This window comes from Cervus elaphus, chromosome 6 (genome assembly GCF_910594005.1).
Source record: "Cervus elaphus chromosome 6, mCerEla1.1, whole genome shotgun sequence".
In the NCBI taxonomy this organism is placed as follows: Eukaryota; Metazoa; Chordata; class Mammalia; order Artiodactyla; family Cervidae; genus Cervus; species Cervus elaphus.
In genome coordinates, this window is record NC_057820.1 from 43,382,594 (window position 1) to 43,391,024 (window position 8,431).

Here is an 8,431-nt window from a genome sequence, read left to right on the forward strand (position 1 = left end):
TCCTCTGCAGATTTTTACCTGAATCACAAGCATATCAAAGGAGAGCAGAGTAGCTTAGCGTAGGAGCAGCCTGACAAAAGAGCTGTCATTTTCTAATCCTTGCTGTTCAAAGCGTGGCCCAGGACTGGCGTCATCAGCATGAGCTGCGAGCTTGTGAGAAAAGTGCAGAATCTCAACTCCAATCCAGACCTACTGAATCAGAATCTGCATTTTCAACAAGCTCTCCAGGTGATGAACATGCACATGAAAGCTTGAGCAGCACTGATCGAAAAACTCTACAGTCGATTTGCATCCATTTTCTATTATACATGGCACATGAAACGGCTTAGCGGGGTCTATCAGTTAAGACTATGTTTGAGTGCATGGAACAGTAACTTAATTACAATGGATTAACCAAATAGGCTTCCTATATGTTTGTTTAATTGACTGTTTTTACGTAAGACATCATCAGCAGGTAAGGGTGACAAGAAACTGCAGTCATTTTATTTTCCTACTTTCCCGTCTTTAGCATGTGGCTTTTGTGTTCATGGAGACCAGATGGGTGCATTTTAAATAAAAAAGGAAAAAACAAAGGCAAATGCGAGGTAAGACTCTTCCCTTTAAAAGTTTCTGGAGGCCCCTACCTAGGGACTTGCACCTACATCTCATCGGCCAGAATTGGGTCACATGGTCACTCCCGACTGCAAGGGAGTCTGGGAAGGTGAGCATATGTAATTGGGCATCATGCTGCCTTAAGAAAAATTAGGGTTCTCTTGGTAAGGAGACGAAAGGGGAGGATGGATAGTGGAAAGGCCACTAGCAGTATCTGCCAGCCCAGCCTAGAATGAGGCTGGCGTGCACGTCTGAACTCTTAACCGACAATGGGGACACAGCCTTTTCAGTTCTTTAAAAACAGCCCGGAATAAGAAACAATAACAGTCATTTGGAATACAAATGTTTACAAGATCCCATTGAACATCCTTGGCAAGCTTCCTCGTCCTTTACCTTAAAGCATTTCTTCTCTAAACAATTCACAGTGAACCAGCGTCTGAGCAGAACAGCCTCGTCTGGCAGACTCCGCTGAGGCCCGTCGGTGGTAGTCTGTCAGCACATGACTCGATGCTGACATCATGTTCTGGAAAGAAAGAAGGGAGATGCACAGGAATGTGTGCACTTCAGAAACACCTGCATAGGGAGAGCATTCTTTACTGTTCAAAGCGCTTTCATAGTCACGGGCTAACAGGGAAAAATGCACCGTTAGTATGACAGTAGGCGAAGCACACCCAGACAGGGCAGGAGATGTGCCCACGTCAGGCAATGAGACGCCAGGTCTCAGCCCCAGCTCAGAAGTCTAGCCAACACACCAGAGAAATGATTCAAGAACAAGCCATCCAGGATGAGAAGAGTTAACCAGCTGAGCAGAAAGCGCACCTTTGGCTTGGAGTTGAGAAGCATGTTTATGGTAGAGAATCACTTCCTGTGTTTATCTGGCCCAAGAGTCGAATCCTTGAATGGCAGGTGCTGGAAGGGAATGAGATCAGGCATCCTTTAACAAATTAATTATTCAATTAATATATGCTTCTAACTAGGGTCAGGGTTTTTGTTTGTTCATTTCTTGCATTTGAAGTACTCCTTGATGATATCGTTGTCATGGTCCTTAACCACCATGACACATGACCACAACTGCAACCAACCACTATGCCAGGTGTTTCTGTCAGTGTTTCAGCGGTCTGCCCACTGCCCTCATTTCTTGTTGTCATCAGCCTTAAGGCTGATTTAGTGTTTAGCAAGTGGAGCAAGCCCGGTCTGTGCTTCTGATGGACAGGCTGTGAATTGGAGGTTTCATGATCTTCTCCTCGGGGTGGATTGATTTTCCAGAGCAGCTCACAAAACTCGGGAAAAGTTTACTCCCTAGATTACCAGTTTATTATAAAGGCTGTAACTCAGCAAAAGTCAGATGGAAGAGATGCAGAGGGCAAGGCACGGGGGAAGAATGTGGAGCTCCCAGGCCGGCTCTGGGCGCCACTCTCCCAGCACCTTCTCCTCTTTACCAAGCCAGGAGCTCTCTGAACCTTGCACTTTAGGGGCTTTTTACAGAGACTTCATTATGTAGGTGTGATTGATTAAATCATTGGCCAATCATGATTAAACTCAACCCCCAGCCCCGATCCCCTCCCTGGAGGTCAGCAGTGGGAGGGTGGGAGAGGGCTGAAATTTCCAGCTAACCACCTGCTTGATTCCCCTGGTGACCAGTCCTCATCCTGTGGTTATCTAAGGGCTTTCCAAAAATCACCTCCATAACACAAACTCAGGTGTGGTTGAAAGTGAAGTGAAACTCACTCAGTCATGTCAGATTCTTTGTGACTCCATGGACTGTAGCCTGCCAGACTACTCTGTCCATTGGCTTCCCCAAGCAAGAATACTGGAGTGGGTTGCCATTTCCTTCTTCAGGGGATCTTCCTGATCTAGAGATTGAACCCGGGTCTCCTGTATTGCAGGCAGATTCTTTACCATCTGAGCCACCAGGGAAGTCCTTGTTATTCATGACAAGAGGTTCCTTTTGCCTTTCTCACTCTGGAGCTACTTCAGGAACTGGAGCTCTTTGAGGGCAAAAGACCAAATACTATTAAAAAAAAATAATAAGACGTTCCCATTGCTCTTATCACTTAGGAAATTACAAGGGTTTTGGGAGCTGCGTGCCAGGAGCTAGATGAAGAGCAAACATATATATTACTTATTAATAATCATGAGATCACAATATCCTTAGAAAGATTCTTCCTAAGGGAGAATTTGCTCTTTTGTTTATGAAAACACCTTGATGAGTTTTGGGGGCCATAAAAACGTAAGCCTAGAAGGGAAGAAAATGAAGAATTCAGTGGCTGTGTACAAGAAAGCAGCAGAAACTTGGGACTGTGTCCCATGGATGCTCAGGTGGGTGGCTAGCTGGGGCCCTCAGGCACCAAGGGGAGTGACGGAGGAGCATGATCTGGGACAGAGCAAGACTCCAGCAACATGCCCGCTGACCCAGAAGGCTGGTGGGGTTGACTCAGGGACTTTTAAATGCCATTTTATATTAACACTGCATAGCGGCTACCATTCCACCACTGATCTTTGTTATCCGTCACCTCGAGGACGGGGCTGTTGCACAAATTGGCCTTGCCTTGGCGATGCTTTGGTGGGTGGAGCGGGCAGGAGCTGCTTGGGCCATGTCTGTGGCCTGCAGTGGGCAGCAGAAGCACTTGTTGCGGTCTGCTGTCTTCCTGTGAAGGGGTAACAACACCCCTTTGCATCTGGGGAGCACCTCCCACTTCATGTGGTAAAGCAGTTAATCATAGCATCCCCATTTCCCCGCCCTACTCAGAGTTAGACACACGACCCAGGCCAGACAATCACAACACCACGTCCCTTCGCCCCTGGGGACTGAACCTAGATATGGGCTTTGGGTCTAAGCTGGGCCAATTAAAGTCCCTCACCTGAGTTTCCCCAGCTGGAATGGTAGGGGTAGTTCTCTACTGTCCTCATGCTTAGAAAGTCGTGAGGGTGGAGGCCTGGGGTCGCAGGCAGCCATCGACCCAGCTAGGGAGAGAATGTCATGAGAGAATGAAGCCAGGCAGAGATGGAAGTTAGAAAGAGAGAGACACAGAGAGTGAAAGAGCATCCCTGCCGTCCTAGGTCTGTGAACTAGTGAATCCCCTTCTTGGTGTGTATCTGCCATTTGCAGCAGAAAGAATCCTAACTAATGGCAGAGTGAAAAAAGGAAGAGATGAGTGCATAGAAGGAGGAATACTGGCCACTAGTGTAACTATGAATCCAGAAGAAGCAGGAATTCAGACTAAAAGAAAGCTAGGAATACATAGGCCAACAAACCCTAAAAATAACCGGACAGAACACCAGACAATTCTCAGTTGATGGGGACTTGAGAAAAAGGTTATTTTTGCATGTTAAAGGAAAAGATGACCACTGACAGGTAGATAACTTATGGACATTAAATATATACTTTTTGTAATTAAGTGCAAATGTTTGATCGATAAGATTTTGTTACCTTCTTGGGGATATTTGGCTACTCTCCCTCAACCCTGGCCATCTCCATGCAGCAGTCTTGTTCCACATATTCCACTTTCCACTAAAGGGTCATTTGAAAACCTCAACAAACTGTTTCAAATGTATCCCTGCCCAAACTCAATGCCATAGTAACTAGCAATAACAACGGTAATAAGAAAAGTCATTTAAAAACGCCATATTCTCGGACTTCCCTGGTGGTACAGTGGACAAGAATTAGCCTGATCCAGAAAGATCCCACGTGCCTTGGAGCAATTCAGCCTATGCACCACAACTCCCGGGCCCATGCACTGCAACTATTGAAGCCCGCCTGCCTAGAGCTCATGCTCCGCAACGAGAAGCCCCTACAATGAGAAGCGTGTGCACAGCCACTAAAGAAAGCCTGCTTGCAGCTACAGGGACCCAGTGCAACCCAAAGATAAATACACAAATAATTTTTAAAAAAAACCTTCATATTCTATTCCCATGATGGAAGTCCTAGGAGGTAGCGGGGTGCACAGAAGTCAGGCAAGGATACGGAACATGAGCCATGCTTTTATTGACAAGGCAGGAGAATAAGATTTCTTGGTCTTATGAAGCCCAGGGCTTTGATGGTATGGTGTCTGTGAATAATTATAGGCATGAAGAAGTTAAGGTTTCTAGAGAGAGTCTCCCTTCAGCTTCACCATCAGCTGTCATCTTACAAATATTCAAACACTGCTCCATTGGGGATGTACTCCTATAAACATGAGTTTTCATGTGACTTCTTATAAGAGTTTACCACCTAAACTTAGAAAAATATGAGAAACATTGGACTTGAATCTCAATTTATGTAACGCATCCAACTACCGAAATACTCATGACTAACTGACTCACAGTTCATGTGACTCATCCTTGGAGTTCCAGATGAGCAATGCAGAAGGATTTTCTTTCTCTTTCTTCTAGATGCAAGCTCCCTCTCCCCCTGCTTTTTATTTAAAAAAAAAAAAAAAAACAAGAAACCTTGTACCTTGGAATTCGGCACTGCCTAGGAGCGAAGAAGGCAAGTTTCTGACGATAGTGATGCTGAGGATAAGAATCCTCAAGGCACAGCATAGGAACCATAATACAGAAGCACAGAATCTTTTCAAGATACAGAATGTGTGTTCATGAACCAGGAGAGGAGTATGCACGTATATTTATGTCCCCTTTCTCCGAGGGAGAGCTGAGGCAGAGAACGCTGGTTGTCCCCTTAGGCCTTCTCTCTCTCTCTTTTTAAAAGAGTGCTTGCTGTTGGGTTTTTGTTTAGCTGGTTATGTGTACACTAGCATGTCTCTCTTTCTTCCTGTAATTTTATCTGAGGAGAATGGCTCTCCAGCTAAAGACTAAATAGTGTCATTTCCCATGTAGTTAGATTTTTTAGCCAGCCTCCATCGAGCTCTGCTTCCTGGTATTCACGTATTTGCATAGGCCCTTCTCATAAGGAACCAGGGCTGGTCTGTGTGGCCAGTTAAAAAAAAAAAAAGCAGAAATGATGTGTCACTGCTGAGATTAGTTTCTAAAAGATACTGCAGCTATTCTCTCTCTCTCTCTCTCTCCCCCTGCTTCTTGGATTAGTTGCTCTGGGGAAAGGCAGCTGCCATGTGGAACTGAGACCCCTGAAAACAGCCAGTAAAGATAGAGGTCTGCCGAGAACCCTATGAGTAGGCTTGAAAGCGCATCCTCCAGCCCCTGTCTAGCCTTCAGATAACTGCAACCTCAGAACCACAATCACCCAGCTACACTGCTCTTGAGATGGTTTGATAGGGTAAAGGTCTGTTGTTTTAATCTGCTAAGCTTTGGGATAATTTGCTATGCTGCAATAGATAACTAAAGCATGCATGTGACCAATGAAGTGATGTGTGCTACTTCCAGGTAATGCTCCTACGAAGAGTGAGTGTGCTCTCTTGTCACTCTTTCCCACTTCCCATGATCAAGGATATGAGTATCCCATGATCAAGGATGTGAGTGTCTCAGTAAGTGGAAAGCCCAGGTGGCCCAGTGGTAAAGAATCCACCTGCCAGCGCAGGAGATGCAAAAGACGCGTGTTTCAATCCCTGGGTCAGGAAGATCTTCTCGAGTAGGAAACAGCAACCCACCCTAGTATCCTTGCCTGGAGAATCCCATGGACAGAGGAGCCTGGGGAGCTACAGTCCATGGCGTCGCACAGCTGAGCACCATCCACACAAGGCTTTGAGCTGTCTCAGCTCATAGATGACAGCAACCCCTTAGGCTCAGGAGGGCAACAGAACAGAAAGAGCCTGGGCCTCAGGATTAGTCAGGAAATGCCAGGTTTAGCTGTGCTGGCAACCTCTGATCTCAGTGGCCTGAGAGCAATGCTGTATTTCTCACATCCACAAATCTGAGGCAGTTCTGAGAAACTCTTCAGGATGGCTGTCCTTCATGTCAATAGTCCTCCCTCAAATTTCAGGGGGAGGGCAAATAAGCACGAGAGCCTTGCACTGGCATCTAAATGCTTCGGTGACACACCTCACACTCATTCACATTGTTGTTGTTCAGCAGCTAAGTTGTGTCCGACTCTTTGTGACCCTACAGACTGCAGCACGCTAGGCTTCCCTGTCCTTCACCATCTCCCAGAGTTTGCTCAGACTCATGTCCATTGAGTTGATGATGCCATCCAACCATCTCATTCTCTGTCACATTTCACTGGCCAAAGCAAGCTGCATGACCACAACTAACCCCAAGCGGGGTTAGCAGAGAAGCACATTCCTTCCTTATTCCCAGAGGAAGAAGACTGGAAACACTTTTTCGTAGAACTAACAACCACCAAAGTACTCAACACCATCAACTCATTACACCAACCCTGGACTTCTATGCAGGATGATAACTGGTAGAGAAATAAACTTACATATTGACTAAGTAACAGTGTTGGGGACCTCTTATTATAGAGCCTAGCTTTTATCCTAAGCAATGAAGGCATATAGATTAATGAATGGACCTATATTTTAGTCAAGGCCACAGCTTCTGGCAGGAGGGCCTTTCACAGCTATAAGTCTCTTCAGCTTCCAGTAACCTCTTCCTCTCCTTGATCCATTCTAATCCAAGAGGTAATAACTGTTACCAGCCCCATGTTTCACTTCCTTGTTGGTTCCCTTAATACCCCTTACATCCTTGTAGAGTCCTTTCATTCAGTTTAGTTCAGTAGCTCAGTCGTGTCCCACTCTTTGCAACCCCAGGGACTGCAGCACACCAGGTTTCCCTGTCCATCACTCCCAGAGCTTGCTCAAACTCATGTCCTTCTCCTAATTACTTCTGATATCTATTTCCTGTCAGTACCCAAACCAATACAATACTCCTCCCTGGACTTATAGCTGTTAGTCAAAATAAGCGATGACATAAGAAATGGGTAGATGTGAAAATCTCAGAAGGATGGTGATGATGTTTTAGATCAACAGTGAAATAAAAGAGCAAACAGGGATTAGCACCCAGATCTCACAGTGCACGGGAAATCTATCCCCTCTATTGGCATCATCAAGATGGTGAGAAGCCAAGTGGCATGTTAAATACTTGCAACTTTACACTAAAACTGTTCCAGCAAAAGCTATTTGACACACTTATTCAAAAATTAAAGCTTATCCCCAAATATCTCCATTATTCATTTCAAATATCACTGGCTTACCAACTTAATTCCTTAGCTGGAGTTCAACTGAGTTCAGCCAGGAAGCTTTGAATTAGAACATGGAATTTGCCAGGTTTCTGTTTGAACAAGATTCAAGGCGCCTCCAAATTTCACAGGTCACAAAGTGTACAGCTCACAGCCTAACTCATCTAGGGTAAAAGAAGGAAAGAGAAAAAATAGTGAATGAGAGAGAGTGTGTGTGAGAGAGAGTGGTGGGGTAGGGGGCTAGGGGAAGAGAAGGAGGAAGGTTAACGAGAGAGGGAGGGAGGAAGGAAAGAAACTGCCTATCAAATTCATAGTAAGAAAGGTGATTCTTCAAATGAGGAGCTGCCTCTTCCACATTAAAAAACCAAAATACCCTCAATTTGGAGTGCTCCGCAAGGCCAAACAGCTAGGGGACCCAGTAGAGAATGCAGCTTTGTTGCCAGACACATCAGCTTCCTGTGGAGGGATCTGCAGGGGCTGAAGGAAGAGACAGATCAAGGAAAATGACTTTCATCCATAAAGATGTCTGGGATATAAATTCCTCTAAGATCAAACAACACAGTGGAGAAGAAAATGAAAAATATGAGTCTTCATCCATTTATTAAAATATTCACTCTTTCTAATACAAAGCAAACAATGCCAACAAAATCATGCGTATTTTGTCAAGATGCTTTAGGCTCCAAGTGAGTGAATATCCAACTGAAAGTGTCTTATCAAGCTTTCTATTTTCTCATAGAAGAAAGGTAGGCCTTCTTTTTTTCAGGAAACGGG